This window comes from Anolis carolinensis, chromosome 1, assembly GCF_035594765.1.
Source record: "Anolis carolinensis isolate JA03-04 chromosome 1, rAnoCar3.1.pri, whole genome shotgun sequence".
NCBI classification, from domain to species: Eukaryota; Metazoa; Chordata; class Lepidosauria; order Squamata; family Dactyloidae; genus Anolis; species Anolis carolinensis.
Window position 1 is genome coordinate 142,895,008 of NC_085841.1, and position 24,113 is coordinate 142,919,120.

At 39.6% G+C, this 24,113-nt stretch overlaps 1 long non-coding RNA gene across 1 annotated transcript; it reads right to left on the bottom strand.

Moving 5' to 3' along the window:
- Nucleotides 1-462: 462 nt before the first annotated feature.
- Nucleotides 463-22,624, bottom strand: LOC134299708 (uncharacterized). Its single transcript, XR_010006960.1, has 2 exons — nt 21,765-22,624; nt 463-3,449 (listed from the first exon to the last, which is right to left on the bottom strand). It is a non-coding gene; the product is annotated as an uncharacterized LOC134299708 (long non-coding RNA).
- Nucleotides 22,625-24,113: the final 1,489 nt, after the last annotated feature.

The following is a 24,113-nucleotide window of genomic DNA, read 5'->3' on the forward strand; positions in this document are numbered from 1 at the left end:
AATAGAAAGTTGCTATATAAGAAGTCAATAAGTTTGGTCAGTTGAACATAAGTCACAAGGATTATGAAGACTATGAAATATGATTTTTGTTACAAAAGTCATTTTCTAATTGGGTCTACCATAAAAACATGGAAATAGTTTATTAAACTGCAAAAAACTTTGTTTTTGTTGTCTGAACGTTAAACATGACATATGAAAAGTTTAAAATGGCATCAACAAAAATGAAGTTTCTGGATCTTAACAACTACTTTCAAAGTAAGTACTGCACAATTAATTGGGAAATAATACTTTCAAACCAGGAACAGACTTTTTTCAAATTTTGTAACATAGTATAATATAAATTTTAAATTCTGCATGTCACTGACTAATGCAAACTTAATGTAGTCACAAATAACCTAGTTATATCTTAAATATGATTTATTATTAGTAATGTTGCTGCTAACAAAATTCTAACACAATTAATCATCTCAGCAGAGATATAATCTCTCATTTATTAAAACATATGTGTAAAGGGAAGCATGAGTTCCAGCACTGCTAAAAAAGAAAAAGAAATAAATGAGTCCTAGCACAAATCAAGTCTGAAGTCTTCTCAGAGTCCAAATTCAGACTACTCTGGACATACCAGGAGAAAACATGACTCTCCTGAATAATTCTTGGTAAGGGAGAAGGCAGCAAGAAAAGAGGAAGACTTCATTACAGTTTATTCAACTATGGTTTGATAGGCTGCCAAGACCTCCGCAGGGCTGTTGATGATAGGGTGACTTGGATTTTCTCATTCAAAGGATTCCATAAACCAAAGCTGGCTTGACAGAAGTTAACAACGAGTTCCAAGTTCCAAGCTAAGGTTTAACATTCAGAGTGAGAATGGTCTTTCTGAATTCCTCTCCATTGGTTATGTTGGATAGGGCCTTCCACAACTATATGATTCCCACCCCTGCATAACAGAAGTATTCCACATTCATGAGTATCACATTGAGGAGTCAGTGGCCAGTGAGTTGCATGCTACCCTTGGATGATTTCAATTGCTGGAAAATGCACTATAGATATGTATGCATTAGACCAGGGGTTCCCAAACTAAAGCTCATGGGTCGGAGGCAGCCCATGTACCCAACCCTTGCCCTAGACTCTAAACTTAGGGTCACTCTAAGTCTGAAATGACATGAAGGCACACAATAACAACAGTCCTAATAAATCTGACTATCTCACCAGTCAAAAGCAGACCCACACTTCCCACTCAAATACTTGTTGGTTAAATATTATATTTTTATTTCATTTTTGCACTACAAATAAGATATGTGCAGTGTGCATAGGAATGTGTTCATGTTTTTTTTTCAAACCATAGTCCAGCCCTCCAACAGTTTGAGGGACTGTGAACTGGCCCTCAGCTTAAAAAGTTGGAGGACCCCTGCATTAGACTCAAGGTGGCCTACAGAAATAGCAAATCAAGGAAAACATTCAACATTCAATGATACATTTTAAAAACCATAATCAAACAAGTCACCATATTAAAAATCCTATTACATTTTTAAAATTGCAAAATCATTGAAAATGAGTATATGGCTTTGCTATCAAGTTTTGCCAGCTCTCTGCTCAACGTATGCTCCAAGCATGTATACAATCTGTCCCAAGGAAATAGTGTTCCTAAACCTCAGTGTTTCTCAAACTGTGCTCCTCCAAGTGTTTTGGACTTCAGCTCTCAGAAATCCCATCCAGCTTACCAGTTGTTAGGAATTGTGGGAGCTGAAGTCCAAAACACCTGGAGGAGCACAGTTTGAGAAACTATGCTACTGGTCAAACAAGTTTCTCTCTGACAAGGATGGAGAATAACTTTACACATGAAAAAGCGTCCCATGCGCTGATTTGGGCAGTGTTACCAAGGAGTGGCCAGTATTATCAAAGACCCTTCCTTAATTGTTGTACAGTAAGGCCTTGTGTTGGTCAGTGGACATTAAGCCTCCTATAGGTTGCTAGCTGACTAAGGTATGAAGGATTTTTGATAATATGTATATGTGAACACAGATATACATAAACACGCACATACTGTGTGCCCAAATGGTTTCTGACTTATGACAACTCTAAGGCAAACGTGTCATGAGATTTTCTTGGCAAGATTTGATCAGAAAAGATTTGTACACATGCATCTATAAAAACAATTTATAACAAATGCATATGAAACAGCAGACAGCCATGTCTATATATTTTTATTTTTATTTATCAGATGTCTGTGTAGTAGGACAAACCCACATCCTCTTTGGAATCGTCCCAAATCAGAATATGTGCACCCTATTTGATCTGTCTACCACTTATCTGAAGCATATCACACCTCTCTCTCCATTAGCACAATTGCACTGATAGTTTATGGTCCTGCAGCCCTACTTCCATAAATCCTCCTAACTCCACCTTCCTGTATTACTGCTATTCCTTATTTTTTATTTTTAGTGCAATTTCACAATTCTAGCATTTAAAAACAAAAAATCCAATATAAACATATGATATAAAAGAAAAGGAAAAGAACAAGTTTGGGAATAGTAAGTGTAGGAAAAAGAGGAGGGGGAGGACCAATTGCTTCTTTTTTATTGCAGAGCAATCTGACCTAGGAAATAAATACTTCCTTATCCCAGACACAGGTTTGTGGGCCATTTGCTTGCATTCTTGAAATGGGGAATATGGGAAGTGACCTCATTTTTTCTCAAATTGTATAGTAACAAAATCCCAGTTTCAAAAATGTGAATCACACAAATGGCATTTTTTTTTTTAAAAAAAAACTTAGCTGTGCTAATTTCCAATAAAGAGGTAAACCTTTCTAGTTATCCAGTTGCCTTTCTGTTATTTCCACTGTATCCGGTATTTTATCTGATGGATAATTAAAAATCTATTCTAAATATAGAGTAGTGTAACTGCATAATGATATGTTTATATTCATCTGCGAGGGGGGGGAGAGTGAAAGTGGTAACAGTTAATAGTGTCATCTACTGTTGTGCTCAAACTGTGAGAAGTGGAAATGGGAGACAAAATCACGTAACCAGAGGCTTAACGATTTCATAATTCTTCCCAGTGGTAACCTCACTAGAACATCAATAGCAAAAAACTTTTTCAAAAGTTCTGGTATGGTTGTATTTTTCAAAAAATAATGATTATACCCTCCCAGAGAATCAACAATAGAGTTTCCACATCTTTGAATGGAACATTCAAAGTATTTTTAAGTATTTTATTAGCTATAGTAATCAAAAGATAGTGCTTGTTGTTGTTTATTCGTTCAGTCGCTTCCAACTCTTCATGGCCTCATGGACCAGCCCACGTCAGAGCTCCCTCTTGGTCATTGCCAACCCCAACTCCTTCAAGGTCGAGCCAGTCACTTCAAGGATACCATCGATCCATCTTGCCCTTGATCGGCCCCTCTTTCTTTTTCCTTCCATTTTCCCCAGCATCATTATTTTCTTTAAGCTTTCCTATAATCATGTTAAAACAGTTTGTTAACAGTAAAGAACACACTTACTACATGTTTTTTTTACAAGAATGAGAGGTCCCTGAAATGATGGTGATGATAATGATGATGATTTAATTGTTTTAGCAAGCAATTTTCAAAAGCAAAATAAGATGCAATGCTGAAACTAGCTTTCCATTAACACAAACACCCAGAACATGTCTCCTATGTCTTTTCCTTCAGCTATTCCTAACATAACCTTCTCTACCTTTTTATTTCAGACTACATCCCATCTAAATCTCCAGGCTTCCTTCTAAATTAAAGGCTACATCTAGTGCTCCCTTCTTCCTGTGTGTCCATCAAATTTGACTCTTTGTTCAGGGTGACATTGGAACTATCCATGCAGATCTTTTTTTTCTGCCTCCCTCCTCTTCAATGTTTCACTTTTCCTATACTTTACTTTTTCCTATGGTTATCTGATGAACTAAGGACCCTGTTATCCCCATCTAAGCCTTTTACAAGAATTGGAAAAACCTAATTATAAGTCCCTTTCTATCCAGAAATACCATATGAAACTGTGAATGAATTAGTCTGGATCTTGCTTGCTTGTTTATGTTTACAAAGCTGATCATATGTTTCAAGGGGGGAAAATACACCCAAAACTATGCATCTATTTATTTTATTTTATTTTTTAAATCTGAACATACATTTGTAATACAGGGGATGCAGATGAGTTACACATATTTCTGTGTGGGGAAAATCATTTTTCTAAATTAGAATGGAACTAGGACAGAGGAAGAATTCTGGAAAGAAATTGAAAATCTCAGTGAGAATGAGAATAACAGGTTATAAAATACCCCAGGTCCTTGATCTCATGTACTCCCAACTTGGAATTGCTACCTAAGACCTATCTTTTCTCTCTGGCTGCTCACAAGCCTTCCTTTGATATGTTTGGCCATAGAGGCTGAAAAATAAACGGCATGATTTGAGGGGAGGGTTCTACTGCACTGAGTATCACAGAGGTACGGAAGTCTACATTCTTACCAACCATATGGCCATTCCCTCTGTATAGCCCTTAATAAGTAAGCCAGGTATTGGCCATCTAGCACCCTCCATATGTATTAGACTACAGCTCTCATAGATCCCATCCTGCACCCTCAATGGTTAAAATTATAGAGGTTTAGTCCAAAACATCTAGAGGACAACATTTATCTATTCTTTGGGGTGGAGTAGGTGGAGAAATTTCTTTCAAGTAAGCTCTCTGCATATTTTAGAAACACAGCCTAACATTCCTGCTTCTTCTTTGCTTCATAATATTTCATTCACTCTTTGGGATACCAAAGAGGCTTAAAAGAAGTAGGCAAGCAGATTCACAAACATGGAAAATGTGGGTGAGTGGGTGGGTGGGTGTATCCATTTGGGAACTTGGGAGAGAAAAGAAAGCATCTCTTGGGTGGATGGGTGTGCTTTTCTTTAGAGTGGCTCTAAACCTTGACTCACTCTTTAGCTTCTTCCCTTCTTTCCTCTCCTTATATTTTTTTCTCCTCCCTTCCTTCCTTCAGAAATCACTTTTATATTTATTGATAATAATAATAATAATAATAATAATAATAATAATAATAATAATAATTCCAGCAAGCAGCAAAGCCTCATTCTCAGAAAACTACTACTTACCTACCTACCTACCAACCAACCAACCTCCCTAAGCCTATCACCAATACATTTTCACTCCTTTGCAAATAAGTTCTTTCTGTTTTTATTTCTCTCTGTACTCTCAGCCTTCCTAATTTCAATGAATAATAATCAAAATCAAAATCATAAAAGGTTAGTGGTGTTAATATAATGATGTGAGGGGGAGCCCATGAAGCCCCCTCATTGCCACCAATGGGTGGGATCGAGCTGCATTTTTTGGCTGCAGACCAAAAACAGCTATTCGGCCCTCTGGCCGTTTTCAGGAGGTGCGTGAAAACAGAACACTCCCCCCCCCCCCCCGAATTCAGGTAGCAGAAATGGATTGAGGTCCAGCCAAAATGCCTACTACACATGGAAACAAGTAGGGTTTTCCCAGGAAGCTTGATAGCTCCCTTGTCATTATGGTCATGAATCCACTGCAAGTTTTAATCTAATACTGAAAGTCTTGGACCTTATCTAGTTATTTATCAATCTTTTTATGTGTTTCATTTATATCCTGTCTGTCCACCAGTATCCAACCCAAGGTTTACAGTGTACGATTAAATCAAAATATATCTAAAATATATTTAAGCCAGTAAATAGACAATCAAATGGAAATATTAAAAGACAGTTTAAAATGTAGATATGAAACATAAGATCAACATAGCACAACCGCCAAAATACTCTTCTGCCATAATAGATAGCTAATAAAATAAAAAGGCCTTTGCCTGCCAGTGGAAAGAAAGCAGATGGGTCTCCAACCATGGTTCCTATGGAAGAAGCTTCCACAATTTCAGATCAGCTACTGAGAAGGCTCTCTCTCATGTCCTCACCAATTATACCTGTCATGAAGTTGGGATTGAGGGAAAGCCCTCCCCTGAGGATCTTCTCCCCCCCAAAGGGAATTTTTATTAATCATTATTATTTTATAATACATAATCATAGTTACAATACATTTTCCTTTTCCATTCCCTTCTCCCTCCCCACCCCCACCCCACCCCCTTTCCTATTGACAACTTAAACCTTATTTTCTTGTTACATGAGCTTCTTTCCATTCTTTCCCATTTTTTCTTCCAGCTTTCCTCATATGGTTTAACAATCTGTAGCATTCTGCTAAATGGAGTCCATATTTCATTAATTTTCTTCTGTTTGCCTGACCATGTTTTTTTTTGCTTCTTATAATGTCCATAATATTAAGTTGATCCCACATATATCCATACCATTTTTCAAGTGTCCATTTCTTTTTTATGCTTCCACCCCCACGCTATTACTGTGTGTGCAGCTCTAAACATTATCATCGTTAATTCTTGGTCTTGGTCCTTAATTCTTCTGTCCCCATATATCCCTATTAACAGAATGTGCATATTTATATCAAATTTGGTTTTAGTGTGTAATTCAACCTGGGTTAGAATTTGGTTCCAAGTTTTTTTAATCTCTTCACATTCCCACCATAGATGTGAGTACCATGCCTCCCTACTCCCACAATGTCAACATTTGGGATTTAATCCCTGAATCATGTGTGCCAGCTGAATTGGTGTTCTGTGCCATTTTGTAATTATTTTCAGTTCTAATTCCTTATATTTGTCTATTTTTATTTTATTTAAACCATTGATTATCTTTTCTATATTTTCTTTTCCTAGGCCCCCTTCCTTTGCCCACTTGTTTTCCATTATTCTATACATAGACTCCTTATCTTCTATCATTCTTCCATACATTTTATTTAATCCTTTTTTCCACCAAGTCTCTCTTTTAATATCTTGTCTATTATATTTTCTCCCTCATTATTTTCTTCCTACTTGATTTGTTCCCAAATTCCTCTTAGTGTTAACCAATTTATCCCACCCCCTAATCTTTCCAATTGTTTCAATTCCATTAATTTCTTATTTTCATTATATAAATCTTTAATTTTACTATATCCCATGTGTTTCAATTTTTTTATAATACAGTAGAGTCTCACTTATCCAAGCCTCACTTATCCAAGCCTCTGGATTATCCAAGCCATTATTTTAGTCAATGTTTTCAATATATCATGATATTTTGGTGATAAATTCGTAAATACAGTAATTACAACATAACATTACTGCGTATTGAACAACTTTTTCTGTCAAATTTGTTGTATAACACAATGTTTTGGTGCTTAATTTGTAAATTCATAACCTAACTTGATGCTTAATAGGCTTTTCCTTAATCCCTCCTTATTATCCAAGATATTCGCTTATCCAAGCTTCTGCCGGCCCATTTAGCTTGGATAAGTGAGACTCTACTGTACTCCTGTTCTCATTATTTCTTAAATACCTATCGGGGCTTCTTTTGATAAGTATGGCATCTATTTCTCTTTCCATTTTCCCCATATTTTTAATGCTATTTTCCTTGGGCCTATTGTTTTTTCTATTCCCTCTTTTAATTTTTTTGTAAATATTCCATAGTCTCCTTGATTTTTATTTACTTCATTCTCTATTCTTATCCACTTCTCTTGCTTCTCCTTTACCAATTCCAACAACTCTTTCACCTGGAATGCTTCATAGTATTCTTGTAACTTGGGTATTCCCCATCCTATTTCTTTTTTGGATCTATACAGCTCTTTATTACTTATTCTTGATTTTTTCCCTCCAATTATCCACTTACTTATTTCTCTATCCCATTTTTTGAATTTTTGTTGTGAAATCTCCAATGGTAGAGTTCGAAACAAATACAATAATTTGGGGAGTATATACATTTTAATTGATCTAATTCTCATTTAAATACTTAAGTTCTTATCCTTCCAATTAATGATTTGTAGCTGTATCCAATTCCATGTCTTCTTATAGTTATAATCCCAGATCCTTGTTGTCTTATTAGTTAAATAAATTCCCAAATATTTAATTTTGTTTTTTACAATCTGTATATCTTTTCTTTTTCGGATCTCTTCTAAAATTCCTTTCCCCAGGTTAAACCCCAACAGCTCTGATTTTGTCATATTTATCCGTAAACCTGAGATTTTATAATAGTCTTCCAATATTACTTCCAGTTCTTTCAAGGTGTCCAGTGGATTTTCTGTGATTATTAAAAAATCATCCACAAACAGATTCACTTTCACTTCCTCCTTTCCTATCCTAAATTCTGTTATTCTACCATTGTTTTTAATTCTATCTGCTAAATATTCTATAGCCATTGTGAATAACATTGGTAATATAGAACACCCCTGTTTAACACCTCTTTCAATGTCTATTTTTCTGGAATATCTTTCATTAACTTTCAATTTTGCTACTCCTTTTTTATACATTTCTCTTATAACCTCTATGAATTCTTGTCCCAATCCCAAATTCTCCATCCTTTTAAATAAAAAGTTATGATTCACTGTGTTGAATGCTTTGTATACATCCAATTAATAAATGCTATTTTTTCTTACTTTTCTGTGCAATAGTAAGCAAATTCCTAATTCAATGGCTGATATTTCTCCCCTTTATAAATCCATATTGGTCTTCCCCTATCACTTTTGGTAATAAATCCTTTAGTCTATTTGCTAATATTTTTGCAACTATTTTGTAATCCTGTTCATTAAACTAATTGGTCTATAAGAATTTACTTCTCTAGGATTCTTCCCTGGTTTGATAATTGTTATTATTTCTACCTCCCTCCAAGATTCAGGTACTTCTCCTCCCCTTATTATATTATTAAAAACTATTGCCAACTCCGGTATTAGTTCCTCCCTCATTTGTTTGTAAAACTCTGCTGTGTAACCATCATCTCCAGGTGATTTTGCTTTTTTAAAAAAAAGTTTCATATTACCTCATCAATTTCCTGATATGAAATAACCCTTTGTAAATTTTTTGTCCCTGAGGATCTTAAGACTTGGAAATGCTCATATGGTGGTATTTTATGAATATAAGGCAGCACTTGGTTAATCCCTTTAATTCTCAGACTAAAGCCCAGAGTGTTTTCACTGATCCACTGACACTGGAACAACCATTCAATACTGGGTCTTTCAGTCCAGCAGAAAAGCATTTATAAGTTGTTATTTTTTAAAAAAATATTAGCTTATATTGTAAGCCACTTTTAGAACCTCATCACACTGTGATGAAGTTCTGCCCTAGGACGCTTCCAGAATGGAGCCAGACAAAACCCGGCGGTGCCCATCACATGATGCAGGGCTACTTCTCATATGGCTTCATCCTCGAGGCATCCTAGGACAGAGTCCTGAGACATCCCCATGGGATGGGGAAGGGGACAAAGTGGGTGATGCGAGGTATGGGGTGACAGTTTCCCCTGCTGTCCACCAGATTTTCCCCACTGCCCCACAGGTGCCCCTACTGTCCCCCGTCTTGAGGACCTCGATGTGATGAGGTCCTAAGTATCATTTAGTAAAAAAGGAGGACATAAATCAAATAACTAAAACCTGTGTTAATTTCCTTGGCAGCAGTTCTCATTAAACATAGAGAGATTATGTTCCAAGATTAAAATAAAACACAGATAGAGTTATACTGTCAAAAATTATACACTACACATAAAAACACTGTACTAGCTGAATATCTGAAAAACATTGGGGGCCGTATACATAGTGATATCTTTAAGATGAGACCCAAATCTAAACCTTACCTACACAATCTAGGCGACTGTCATCTCGAGGCTCGACTACTGTAACTCCCTCTACATTGGCTTTCCTTTGTCAGTGATCTGGAAACTGAAGCTGCTGCAGAAGGCGGCGGTGCGTCTTCTCACCGGGGTGCCAGCGAGGTGGTGTATCACCCCAATTCTACAACAGCTGCACTGGCTACCGATTGAGTACCGGATTACTTTCAAGGTACTGGTACTAACCTTTAAGGCTTTACATGGCTTGGGGCTGGCATACCTGAAGGCCTGCTTATCCCCCTACCTACCCCAGAAATTACTTCGGTCCAAAGACCAAAATTTGCTTGAAGTCCCTAACATCCGGACTTATCATTTGTTTTCTACTAGGCAGAGAGCCTTCTCGATTGTAGCCCCTTATTTATGGAATGCCTTGCCAGTTGAAACCTGAACTATCCGAGACCTACTTGCCTTTCGAAAAGCCTGTAAAACCTTTCTCTTCCGACAAGCCTTCAATGGGTGAAAAACTCGGGGCTATGTCTGTTCTTATTGTTATTTTAAAGCAAATTGTATTGTTTTAATTTATTTCTGTAAACTGCTCCGAGCCAAATTGGGAGTAGCGGTATACAAGTCCAATAAATAAATAAATAAATAATCTAAAGGTAATTTTATACAAAACATTTTATATAATATGCATAAAACAAAATTTGTATATTGGACCTCCAGGAAGCAAAGGTGTGACCATCTTAGCCACTGATGTAGACAACTCTGGAGCATTTTTTATATCTGGAGAAGGGACACTCAACCTGTTCTGTGTTCAAGTGAAACATACTAGTACAGTTAGAGCCACATTTCTGATGGTTCAAGGTAATATCTTTAGAATAAAGATGCTAAAAGCCTCATTACTACATTGGAGAAGACACTGCCTCAACTATATTCCATATCATAAATTTTAGGAAATAGAGTACTTGACCTTGCAGCTACTGTTTCTAATTAAGCAAACAGTCAATAAACCTTTATTTTTCTAAGGCTGGATTTCCTGTACCTTGGTCTGTTTAACACAGTCGCCATTCAGCCAGCTCTTGATATTTAACAGCTAACTTGGTTTTAATGCCCTGCTGTACCTATAACAAGGATATGTGTGTGTCATCATCATTTCCATCTTCAAAAAAAGGAGAAAACAAAGGGATAATAATAAACCGTTTCTCATATTGTTACGCTCACATTTGACATATGCAGCTTTTTCTTTTTCTCCGTAGAAAAAAAGGAGAAAGAAAGCACGTTGCTGCTGTGGAGATAGCACCAGGTGCATGAGGGTGACCTCACACACACACCAAATCGGGAGCTGACATCCATCACACTTTGAAATTTTGGATTTCATCATTTCCTGATCTTTCTAAAGGGATCACAGCACCTGGCCCTCACAGCTGTAGTTCATTTAGAAAGCAATTTAAAAAGCGAGGAAAAAAGCAAATGACATCTTGCTGCCTCAGCCTTGTCATTAAGAATAGCAGAATGGCCTTCATTTATGAGACACATGGCTAAGAATTAATATCTTTCAGTGTTTTCTCCAGTTGAGATTACAAAAGGGTTGAAAAGACCACTAAATATTTAGTGCTGTGGCTGGCGAGGGCGGGCAGAGCGGAGAGGGAGACACATCCCTTTTCTTCATTGTGGGAAAAAGGGAGAAAAGGGATGTTAAGGAGCTCAAAGACCACATGTTCTGTGCAGTTTGCAACATATTTCAAGCACTATAAGCTCCCAGTATTGTGGCATCAGTCTCCAGAATGCATTTAATTGGTATTCGCTTCCTTTGTTGTCCTCTACAGTATTGGGAGATATTTACATCTATACCATATCAAGCTTGTCCAAATGGAGTTCTCTATTGAATTGAAACCAAATGACACTATTATATATATAGAGAGAAAGTATTTTTCCCTTTGTTGTTCAAATTATACTAATAAAAACAATCTTGTGAAATGTCCTTCCATACCTTCCACCGTGCACACATATTTTCTAATGGAGTTCTCTACTATAATGGAACCAAAAGATACTGAAAGTATATTTTTGGTAAATACCTTTTTCTCTGATGTTCAAATAGTTCTCATAAAAGAATCTCATGTTTAGTGCTGAAATGTCTCTCTTTCCCTCCCCCCCCCCCCCCCCACTTCCCACCACACACACATACTTCTGTTTAATTGATGACAGGCCTTCAGTGCTTGTGGAAATGAATGGCTAATCATGCTGCTGGAAGCCAAATATAGTGTGGGCAGGTGCTATGGATGGTCCCCATGCCCTCCTGCCAGCATTAATGCCAACTTGGATCCAGTGGGCTTCCAGACTGCCCTAAAGGATTTTGTAGCTCAGCTTGCCAGCTCTCCCATCGAAACACTGGTGGCTCTTTGGAACAGGGAGCTGAGCTGATCAGTTGATATCTTCTCTGTATATTCTTCAAAAGAACAGTCTGTAGGTTCTTCTTAGGAAGCTGACACATGCTCCAATGGGTTTATAAGAGTGATCACATAGCAAATACCATAGCTTCTGGCTAGACCACAGAGAATGAAAAAGAAACCCAGTTCATCCTGCAGTACTTCATAGATGGAAAGATCAGTAAATACCTGGCCAGATCTACATGCATATAAATCAATTCTATCATTTCTGTAATCATTCCATGATTTTGGAAGCAATACAAAACTGGATTTATTTAAAAGGGCAACTATGACCTATATATATATATATATATATACACACACACACACACACACACACAATAGAGTCTCACTTATCCAACACTCTGGATTATCCAATGCATTTTTGTAGTCAATGTTTTCAATACATCGTGATATTTTGGTGCTAAATTTGTAAATACAGTAATTACTACATAGCATTACTGCGCATTGAACTACTTTTTCTGTCAAATTTGTTGTATAACATGATGTTTTGATGCTTAATTTGTAAATTCATAACCTAATTTGATGTTTAATAGGCTTTTCCTTAATCCCTCCTTATTATCCAACATATTCGCTTATCCAACATTCTGCCAGCCTGTTTATGTTGGATAAGTGAGACTCTACTGTATACACACACACACACACACATACATATACATCATTTTTACCCCGCCCTCCTCACCCGGAGGGACTCAGGGCGGCTTACAACAGTCGACAAATTACATTGCCCAAAATACATTCAATAAAACAATGACATATTAATAAACAATAAAACAGTACCACATTAATTAAAACTCTAATTAGACTCTATAAAACCATGAATTATAAAATTTAAAATGCATGTATAGTTAAATTCATCCACTAACACCTTCATGTGCACCTTGATTCACGTCATATCGACCTCAGATGTTACTCCTCGAACGCTTGAGGACATAGCCATGTCTTCAAGGCTTTCCTGAAACCTAGGAGAGTCGGAGCTTGTCGAACACTACTGGGGAGGGCATTCCACAGCTGGGGAGCCACCACCGAGAAGGCCCTGTCCCTCGTTATTTATTTATTTATTACAATATTTATATCCTGCCCTTCTCACCCAACAGGGGACTCAGGGCGGCTTACAATAAAACAGACATATAAAAACAGTACAATACACTATAAATCAGTTAAAAAATTAACTTACATATAACATTCATAAAATGCATTTATAAAATATAGATAGGCGTGTACAAGTTCTGTGCGGACGCAATGTTGGCCGCAAGGTGGACTCTCCTTGCAGCTTTGATTGCCGCGGCATATGCCCTAAGATAGGAGCCTAGCCGTGTTCGGTCTGACTCGTTATACTCTGATCGCCACACGCACTCTAGTTCCCTCTTCTTTCGCTTCATCGCTGCCAGCTCCTCAGTAAACCAAGGAGCTGGTTTAGCTCAGTTACTCGAGAGGGGACACTCCGGAGCGATCGTGTCTATTGCCCTAGTCATCTCTCCATTCCAGAGAGAGACCAGAGCATCAACAAGATCACCTGCCGAGGAGGCGGGAATTTCCCCAAGAGCCGTCAGGAATCCTTCTGGATCCATAAGTCTCCTGGGGCGGACCATTTTAGGTCCACCACCCCTGCAGAGGTTCCCACCAGCCACGCCTGCGAGGCAGGTGGGACCGAGAGCAGGGCCTCTCCAGATGATCTTAACAACCTCGTAGGTTCATAGGAGGAGATACGTTCGGACAAGTAGTTTGGGCCAGAACCGTTTAGGGTTTTATAGGTCAAGACCAGCACTTTGAATTGGGCTCGATAGCATATTGGCAGCCAGTGGAGCTGGCTTAGCAGGAGGGATGTATGCTCCCTGTATGCTGCTCCAGTTATTAATTTGACTGCCGCTCATTGTACTAATTGGAGCTTCCAGGCCATCTTCAAAGGCAACCCCATGTAGAGAGCATTGCAGTAGTCCAAACAGGATGCAACCAGGGCATGGACCACCGTGGCCAAGTCCGGCTTTCCAAGGTACGGGCGAAGCTGGCCCACAAGTCTAAGCTGTGCAAAGGCTCCCCTGGCCACCACCGAAACCTGGGGTTCCAGGCTCAGCAATGAGTCCAGGATCACCCCCAGACTGCGAACCTGTGTCTTCAGGGGGAGTGTGACCCCATCCAACACAGGTTGCAACCCTGTACCCTGTTCAGCCTTATGACTGACTAGGAGGACCTCCGTCTTGTATGGATTGAGTTTCAATTTGTTCGCCCTCATCCAGTCCGACACAGCGGCCAGACACCAGTTCAGGACCTGAACAGCCTCCTTAGTGACAGGTGGGAAGGAGTAACAGAGCTGGACATCATCTGCGTACAGATGACACCGAACCCCGAAACTCCGGATGATCTCTCCCTCTGGCTTCATGTATATGTTAAATAGCATGGGGGACAGTACAGAACCCTGTGGGGTTCATACATATTCCATAAAATATACTTTGTACATTAGATCCTCTAATGTATGTCATACATAGTATGTAACCCCCAATATTCCCATTTTTTGTGAGTTGTGGACAGCACTGCAACATTTGAGGAGGTGCAGAAACCAAAGAAGAACTCTGTTCAAATCTGTTTATTCGTTCCCAAATGTGTGAATGAAGTTGCTTCTATTTTGAATGTGGGTCAACAAAATCATCCAGCGTCTGTAATAACTACTGCATTTTACATTTTTGCCACAATTGTGTTGTGTTTCTAGTGAACTTTCTTTGTTAGGCAAGGTCCATGTGTCAAGGGACCAAACATCAACCCTCAGAATAGACAGCAAACAATACCAATACTCAAAAAGTAAAACCTGAACTGTCTATAAGTCTATTTCAGATTTAATAAAACTTATTTTTTGGAGAAAATTGCAATGAAAAGCTCTAATTTCTTTTAATGAAGAACTGCTACCCCTGAGGGTTTCCAGAAATATATTCCAAATAGTCATGGATCATCCAGGATATCCTTTCAGTGTCAGACATTTTGAGATCAGTAAGATCATCTGTACCTACTGGTCATGACATAGAAAGTGGCTACATTTAAGAGCTTACTGCCATCTATGGGAACAGAGAGGAGCATTGAACATGTCCTAAAATTTCAGAACTTGTCAATGAGTGCGCTGGCAAGTTCAGTGGTCTTTCCACATTACTGCATGGACTTAGCAAGAGTCCATTTTACAGTTCCAAATGACAAGCTATGGATATGTTGGATGATTTTCATCCCATAGATTCACTCAAAAATATGTTTTAGCACAAGATCAGTATGAATCATAGAATCATAGAATAGTAGAGTTGGAAGAGACATGGGCCATCCAGTCCAACCCCCCACTAAGAAGCAGGAAATCGCATTCAAAGCACCCCCGACAGATGGCCATCCAGCCTCTGCTTAAAAGCCTCCAAAGAAGGAGCCTCTACCACAGCCCGGGGGAGAGAGTTCCACTGCCGAACAGCCCTCACAGTGAGGAAGTTCTTCCTGATTTTCAGGTGGAATCTCCTTTCCTGTAGTTTGAAGCCATTGTTCCACGTCCTAGTCTCCTGGGCAGCAGAAAACAAGCTTGCTCCCTCCTCCCTATGACTTCCCCTCACATATTTATACATGGTTATCATGTCTCCTCTCAGCCTTCTCTTTTGCAGTCTAAACATGCCCAGCTCTTTAAGCCGCTCCTCATAGGGCTTGTTCTCCAGACCCTTGATCATTTTAGTCGCCCTCCTCTGGACACATTCCAGCTTGTCAACATCTCCCTTCAACTGCGGTGCCCAAAATTGGACACAGTATTCCAGGTGTGGTCTGACCAAGGCAGAATAGAGGGGGAGCATGACTTCCCTGGATCTAGATGCTATACCCCTATTTATGCAGGCCAGAATCCCGTTGGCTTTTTTAGCTGCCGCATCACATTGTTGGCTCATGTTTAACTTGTTGTCCACGAGGACTCGAAGGTTTTTTTCGCACATACTGCTGTCAAGCCAGGTGTCCCCCATTCTGTATCTTTGCATTCCATTTTTTCTGCCGAAGTGAAGTATCTTGCATTTGTCCATAAAATCAAATGAAATCAAATGAAATCATCTGGTCAACAAGAAATCTGCACAGAGACCAAGCAATAGTTATACTGGTTGGTTAGTGTTCTCTTCTAAGGGCATTGTAGTTTTCCAGTGTTTGGGTTTTCCTGGTCCCATGCTTTACTACTTTCAGTCATTTTATCTGAACTTCAGGATTTACTGATACTTCTCTTCTTTGGCCTGGGCCATTTTGATTACATAAAGGCCAGTATTCACTAAACTGAGATCACTGTAAATATATATGAAAGACAGTTTGTGCATTTAGGTATATATGATCTATTGAAGCAATGATCCTTCGCCATCAACTTTGTTGGACTGGCCACATTGTCTGAATGTCCGATCACCATTTCCCAAAATAGTTACTATGCTCCCAAGTCAAGAACAGAAATTTGAATATTGATGGATAGAAATACAGATTTAAAGATGGGCTTAATGCCAACCTTAAAAACTGTGATATAGACACTGAGAACTGGGGGAAGCCCTGGCCTTTGAGCATTCTAACTGGAGGTCAACTGCTACCAACAGTGCTGTGGAATTTGAAGAGGCACAAATGGAGGGTGAAAGGGAGAAATGTGTCAAGAGGAAGGTGTGCCAAGCCAACCCTTGTTGGAACCACCTTCCATCTGGACAATGATGTCCTCACTGCAAAAGAAGATGCATATCAAGAATAGATCTTTACAGTCGCCTACAGACCCACCGCCACAACCTTCACTTGGAAGGCAATCATACTTGGATATGAGTGATTGCCAATAAAATGATGCATAGTTTGGCTACTTATTGTTTTACTGTATTAGTTACATGTCCAAGCCATATGAAAACATGTCCCCAGGGCCAGATCAGCTACATCCAAGAGTATTGAAGGAACTAGCGGAAGTTATTTCAGAACCACTGGCAATTATCTTCGAGAGTTCTTGGAGAACAGGAGAAGTCCCGGAAGATTGGAGGAGGGCGAATGTGGTCCCTATCTTCAAGAAGGGAAAAAAGAACGACCCAAACAATTACCGTCCGGTCAGCCTCACATCGATACCAGGCAAGATTCTGGAAAAGATCATTAAGGAAGTGGTCTGCGAACACTTAGAAACAAGTGCGGTCATTGCTAATAGTCAACACGGATTTACCAAAAACAAGTCATGCCAGACTAATCTGATCTCTTTTTTCGATAGAGTTACGAGTTGGGTCGATACAGGGAATGCTGTGGATGTAGCCTACCTGGATTTCAGTAAGGCCTTCGACAAAGTCCCCCACGACCTTCTGGCAAAAAAACTAGTAAAATGTGGGCTAGACAAAACTACGGTTAGGTGGATCTGTAATTGGCTAAGCGAACGAACCCAAAGGGTGCTCACCAATGCGTCATCTTCATAATGGAAAGAAGTGACAAGTGGAGTGCCGCAGGGCTCCGTCCTGGGCCCGGTTCTGTTCAACATCTTTATTAACGACTTAGACGAAGGGTTAGAAGGCACGATCATCAAGTTTGCAGACGACACCAAACTGGGAGGGATAGCTAACACTCCAGAAAACAGGAGCAGAATTCAAAATGATCTTGACAGACTAGAGAGATGGGCCGAAACTAACAAAATGAAGTTCAACAGGGACAAATGCAAGATACTTCACTTCGGCAGAAAAAATGGAATGCAAAGATACAGAATGGGGGACGCCTGGCTTGACAGCAGTGTGTGCGAAAAAGACCTTGGAGTCCTTGTGGACAACAAGTTAAACATGAGCCAACAATGTGATGCGGCAGGTAAAAAAGCCAACGGGATTCTGTCCTGCATCAATAGGGGAATAGCGTCTAGATCCAGGGAAGTCATGCTCCCCCGCTATTCTGCCTTGGTCAGACCACACCTGGAATACTGTGTCCAATTTTGGGCACCACAGTTGAAGGGAGATGTTGACAAGCTGGAATGCGTCCAGAGGAGGGCGACTAAAATGATTAAGGGTCTGGAGAACAAGCCCTATGAGGAGCGGCTTAAAGAGCTGGGCATGTTTAGCCTGCAGAAGAGAAGGCTGAGAGGAGACATGATAACCATGTACAAATATGTGAGGGGAAGTCATAGGGAGGAGGGAGCAAGCTTGTTTTCTGCGGCCCTGCAGGCTAGGACACGGAACAATGGCTTCAAACTACAGGAAAGGAGATTCCACCTGAACATCAGGAAGAACTTCCTCACTGTGAGAGCTGTTCGACAGTGGAACTCTCTCCCCTGGGCCGTGGTAGAGGCTCCTTCTTTGGAGGCTATTAAACAGAGGCTGGATGGCCATCTGTCGGGGGTGCTTTGAATGCGATTTCCTGCTTCTTAGCAGGGGGTTGGACTGGATGGCCCATGAGGTCTCTTCCAACTCTACTATTCTATGATTCTATGTATGAGTCTTATCATCTCTTTTTTAACTTCTGTACTTTTTAAATTTGTGTAATGTAAGTCACATTGAGTAGGGTGCAAAAGAAAAGCAGAATATAAATCAAATAAATAATAATTAACCAATATAGACCAAGGGCAACATTAGGCCTATGCAGACCAGACCCAATTAAACCAATAGGAGAAGTTAGTGGTGCAGTGTGATTGCAAAGGAGACAGCACAACCTGATTTAGCTGAGTCTGCCTACTATTGAATTTGGACTCATTTTACATTGCCCAATGCCACCCTGTCCTTTCAATTCTGGTCAGCATTAGCTGCCGCTGTTGGCAAGACATTTTGTGGCCAAAAGGTTGAGGACCTTTCCTTGATCACAGGAAAAATCATTTGCAACTGGAAAAACTTAGGGTCAAATGACACAGATGAGCCTCTTCTATTTACAAAAGAGCCTTCTGTTACTTGTTATCGTTTTAGATATGTAAGATAACTGGTGGTAGAAACAAGGACAGGCTGTGGCACACCTGGTTAGTAGCCAGCTGCAATAAATCATTACTGACCGTGAGGTCATGAGTTTGAAGCCAGCCCGTGTTGGAGTGAGCACCCGACCATAAAAAAAATAGCCCAGGTCGTTGTTGATCTAAGCAATCCGAAATATAATTGCATCTATCAAGTAGAAAATTTTAGGTACCGCTTATGCAGGGAGGCTAATTTAACTAATTTACAACACCATAACAAAAATTATCCAGCAGCATGCTGAAAGGAATGAGGAAGCAATCCATCAAATGACTTGGTGTCACAGTGGATGATGAAGCAGCAGCTCCCCCTGTGGCCAGAATCGAGCATACTCTCAAGAAGCCTGGAAGCTGGAGAAAGTTAAATAGCCTCTGTGTCTTTGTCAATCTCTGTCTATATTTCTAATGGCATTGAATGTTTGCCATGTATGCATACATTGTGATCCACACCGAGTCCCCTTTTGGGTGAGAAGGGCAGAACATAAATACTACAAATAAATAAATAAGTCATGAAACATCTTGGATTTGCATCAAGTGCTTCTGCATGAATATATGGGAACATGTATATACTAAAAATCCTGGACAAGAATAGAAGAATGAAAATGTTCTCTTCTGAATCAGACATAAAGTCTCTCTAGTCCAAAAGTGGCAAACAAAAAGCATTTGAAAGGTCCCCTGGTAGGACATGAACACAAGACTATCCCCCCACTTGTGTTCCCATAAAATGATATTTAGATGTGTACTGCTGAAAATTGAAATATTAAATAGTGATCATGTTTAGAATGGCGCTGATCACTCTGGTTATTGTTATGTGCCTTCAAGTCATGTTTAACTTATATCGACCCTAAGCTAAATCTACTAGGGGTTATTTTGGCAGAATTAGTTCAGAGACTTTTACCCTTGCCTTTTTCTTAGGTTGGAAAGTGGGTTTCCATGGCTGAACAGAAATTTGCACCCTTGTCTCCCAGTATCCTAATCCAACACCCAAACCACTTCATCACACTGACTCCATTCCTGATAATCTTATTTTCTAGACATTTGCCTGAACTCTTATTAAAGTCACCCTGTTTTCCACTAAGCCCTTGCTGTTCTATGGCTCACCATTTAAAATTTCCTTTAATACTCATCTATATGGCTTGGCTCTCTCCCATGCATTCCACTAAGAAAGCAAGGAATTAATTATATAAAAATAAGAACAGTTGTGCAGGGTCAGATTGCTGACTTATCTGGTCCAACAGCATCATCAAATGGTCAACCAGATGCCTATAAAAAGCCTACAAGGAATATGTAATGGCATCCTCTTGCATGTGCTTTCCAGCAACTGGCATAAGTGGAGCTGAATACATAGGCATTATCCCTGAAGGTCACAGAAGACTTTATTCTTCCATGAAGCTCATCTTATATATGTTTTTCTGGTCATTAAATGTCCTAAAATACACTAGATCCCAAATGATCTGGGAAGCTAAGAAGGGTCAGTCCTGGTGGTTAGCACTTAAATGAGAAACCAACAAAGAATGACAAGTGCTGTAGGCAATATTGTAGAGGAAGGAGCAGATGAAACAACCTTATGGAATGAATGGAATCACCATATAGCAACATGCAAATTGAAGGCACATACACACACATTATGTGAGTCATATATTTAGCAGCACCCTTTTGCCCAGCTCCATTTCATTAACAAAATAGTTTTGGACACCAGTTAATAAATCACACAAGCATTGTATTTTCACCACGTGGCAAGGTCTCAATGGAATTAGTCTGTGGTGCTGGAATGTAATGTTTAGTGGCCATCAGTCTTTGGCATAGAACACAAAACCCATCTTGCCGATGTTAAAGCTCCTGGTGACAAAGGCCCTTGTACATTGAACTCATTCAAGTTACTCAGCTTTCCAGGTTGGATCAATGCAGCTATTCAGTGTCATAGACAAGCTGGTTGTCCAAACCGACTCTTGAGTGTGTCCACCTTGAATGCATTACACTGCCCACGGGAATTCCAGGTAGCCAAACAGGCATGTATGCACATTCCTTAAAATGCAACAGAGAGGCTTGTGTGCTTTTATCTCAGTACGTTTTCTTTCTACCCTCAGTCCCTGATGAATCTCTTGCTCTTAGCGTTAAATGGTAAAATACTTAAATGCTAATATATCTCCCTGCCACAAACGTTAAGGAAGAAAAAGAAGAAAGGATTCAACCTCACATCCTCACTCTGAAATTAGCTCCATTGTCAAAAGATGACAGCTGTATCCTGATTTCTAGAATTTCATGTTGGAATAAAGCAAGGATTTGTTTTTCAAAAAATAAAAATGCATTGTGTTACTTCAAACGGACCCATAATGGTCCCTCCGCCAACCATTTTCAGAAGTCTTGTGTAAGTAAGATAAAAAGGCACCATTTCTGAAGAGATGCTTTTATGGGCTAGGTCAGAGTGCTCTTTCCATGTGGTTCATTCCCAGTCGAATTTCCTAATAGCCTATCTCCTCAGCTAACAGATGCCCAGCCTCATGTCGGAACCAACTCGAGCCACCACTGCGATGATATCCAGCTCCTTTCTTATTGAGCCGTTTCCCTAGCAGATGGTGCAGTGCTGCAGGCACACTCCTTCCTGTTAATTACCAGCCTTAGCTACAGATGGAAATGTCAGTCAGCCTCACAGGTCCTGGTTCCTGCCATTGCCTCAGTCCATAGCCCTCTACCTAGGCAAGATGCTGCCAACACACACCATGTGTTTTGTGACTGCTGACTAGGCAGGCAACAAAAAACAACTTACTTCATGAATATTCATGGAGGAATGTTTCGAGTTCTGTTCATCTGCGATGCTTATAGATCTGCTTAAAGGAGACAGCACTTTTCGAAAGCTCCGTGTGACCCTGGTTTTACTCCAGTGCGGAGATGTGAGTTATCAAAGCAGGTTGCTATGGCAACCTGTAAAGAATGATTAAATGCCTGCCAGCCATATAGGAGCGCCGATCTCTCACTAATATTCCTACCGTATTTTAAGTGTAATTTAATCACACATATCTATATCTATATCATTAGATTTATGGGCCATCTCTCTATATATCTGTCTACCTATCTATCTATGTATCACCTATCTATATCCATTTCATCTGGTTATCTATTTCTCTGCCATGACAGACCCACAGCCATCGTGTCAAAATAATTAACTAAAAATCTGTAATTTTCATTAAACTCTGTCTCATTAATGTCGAAGCTTCCAATATTAATCCCCCGTTCTTCCGCAGAATTTCAATATACCAATATTTTCTCATTAACTTGATTGGCCCTAGAACAGTTTCCGAAAATCTTCAAATATTCAAGACCACCACTTAAAATGTTTTGAAGCTCATTCAAAAGTGGGTGAAAGTTTTGGGGAGAAAAGTTTTATTTTGGCAGAGTGGCTACTGTTATTTGTTGAAAGTGTGTACATTGTTACCACTGCCATCATACAAATCACTGAGGGCTTTGAAAAATAACCATAGCAGTCAGCCGGGGAGAGTGTGGATGAGCTCCCTCTTTCAGCTCCAGCTCCATGTGGGGACATGAGACAAGCCTCTCACAAGGATGGTAAAAACATCAAAAACATCCTGGCATCCCCTGGGCAATGTTCTTGTAGACGGCCAATTCTCTCACACCAGAAGCGACTTGCAGTTTCTCAAGTCGCTCCTGACACACACACTCACAAAAATCACTCCATTGAAATGCGAGGCACCAGCCACCACTAGACTGGCTGCTGCAAAGGCTCTTATATATCTTTTGGATTCTATTTAATAATTATCTTTATATACACATTTTGAGGGAAAGAAGCATACCAATGGTTGTAGTATTGTCAGATTGCCTATACCGAGGGCACTAGCATCATTAACAGATGTCTTAGAATTTCACTTGGTTCATTTCAGATCTGAACTTACTCAAATCTTCAAATTGTTTCATGAATTTGTTGGAAAGACCCTGATGTTTAAAATTAAAATGCATCTGAAAGTAATGTTGTTCTCCATCCTTCTCTCCAGAATGGATTTCAGACTGGACACTGGACTTAAGCGGCTGATGGGGAAAAGGAAAGGGCCTGAGGCTGTTAGAAATGGCAGGAGTTGAAGTCCAAAACACCTGGAGTGACGAGTTTGCCCTCGTCTGATTTAGACCAGTGTGTGTGTGTGTGTGTGTATGTGTGTGTGTGTGTGTGTGTGTGTGTGTGTGTGTGTGTGTATATATACGTGTGTGTGTGTATATGTGTGTGTGTGTGTATGTATATATACACACACACACACACACACACACACACACACACACACACATGTATTCCAAAATCCAAAAATGCCCAAAAGTAACATCCAAAACATTTCTGATCTGAAGATAAGGAATATGTAACCTGTACACAGAAAGACAACATGCAAAGACAAGACCTTGAGAATTGTTTCATTTCCTACTTTTTACCACATTAATATATATATATATATTTGTTTTGCTTGTAATCATTTTTTAAATTCCTTCATGTATAAAAGGTGAGGAAATGCTTCAACCACCATGAACATATAAGGAATCCACATGCTAAACGCTGTGTTAAATCCTGTAAAATTCTGTAAAGGAGACCTAGTAGCCATGTATAAATATGTGAAAGGGTGTCATAAAGAAGAGGGAGCAGACTTGTTTTCTGCTGCCTTTGAAACTAGGACTCAAAGCAATAGGTCAAATGACAGGAAAGGAGATTCCATCTGAACATTAGGAAGAATTTCCTGACCATACGAGCTATTTGGAAGTGGAACTCTCTGCCTCAGAGTATGGTAGAAGCTCCTTACTTGGAGGCTTTTAAACAGAGGCTGGATGGCCATCTATCAGGGGTCCTTTGATTGTGCTTTTCCTGCATGGCAAGGGGTTGGACTAGATGGCCCACATGGTCTCTTCCAATTATATTATTCTATAATTCTATGAAAAAATAGCATATTTGTACATCGATTTGACTTGGATTTTTGTCAGTCTCAGAACTTCATAGAAGTCATACTTTAAAAACCAGTGTTATTCCGAACTGGATCAATAGGAGTATAGCATCAAGTTCAAGGACAGACTGTGGAATACCATGTTTAGTCCTGGGCATCACAATTCAAGAAGGACATTGACAAGC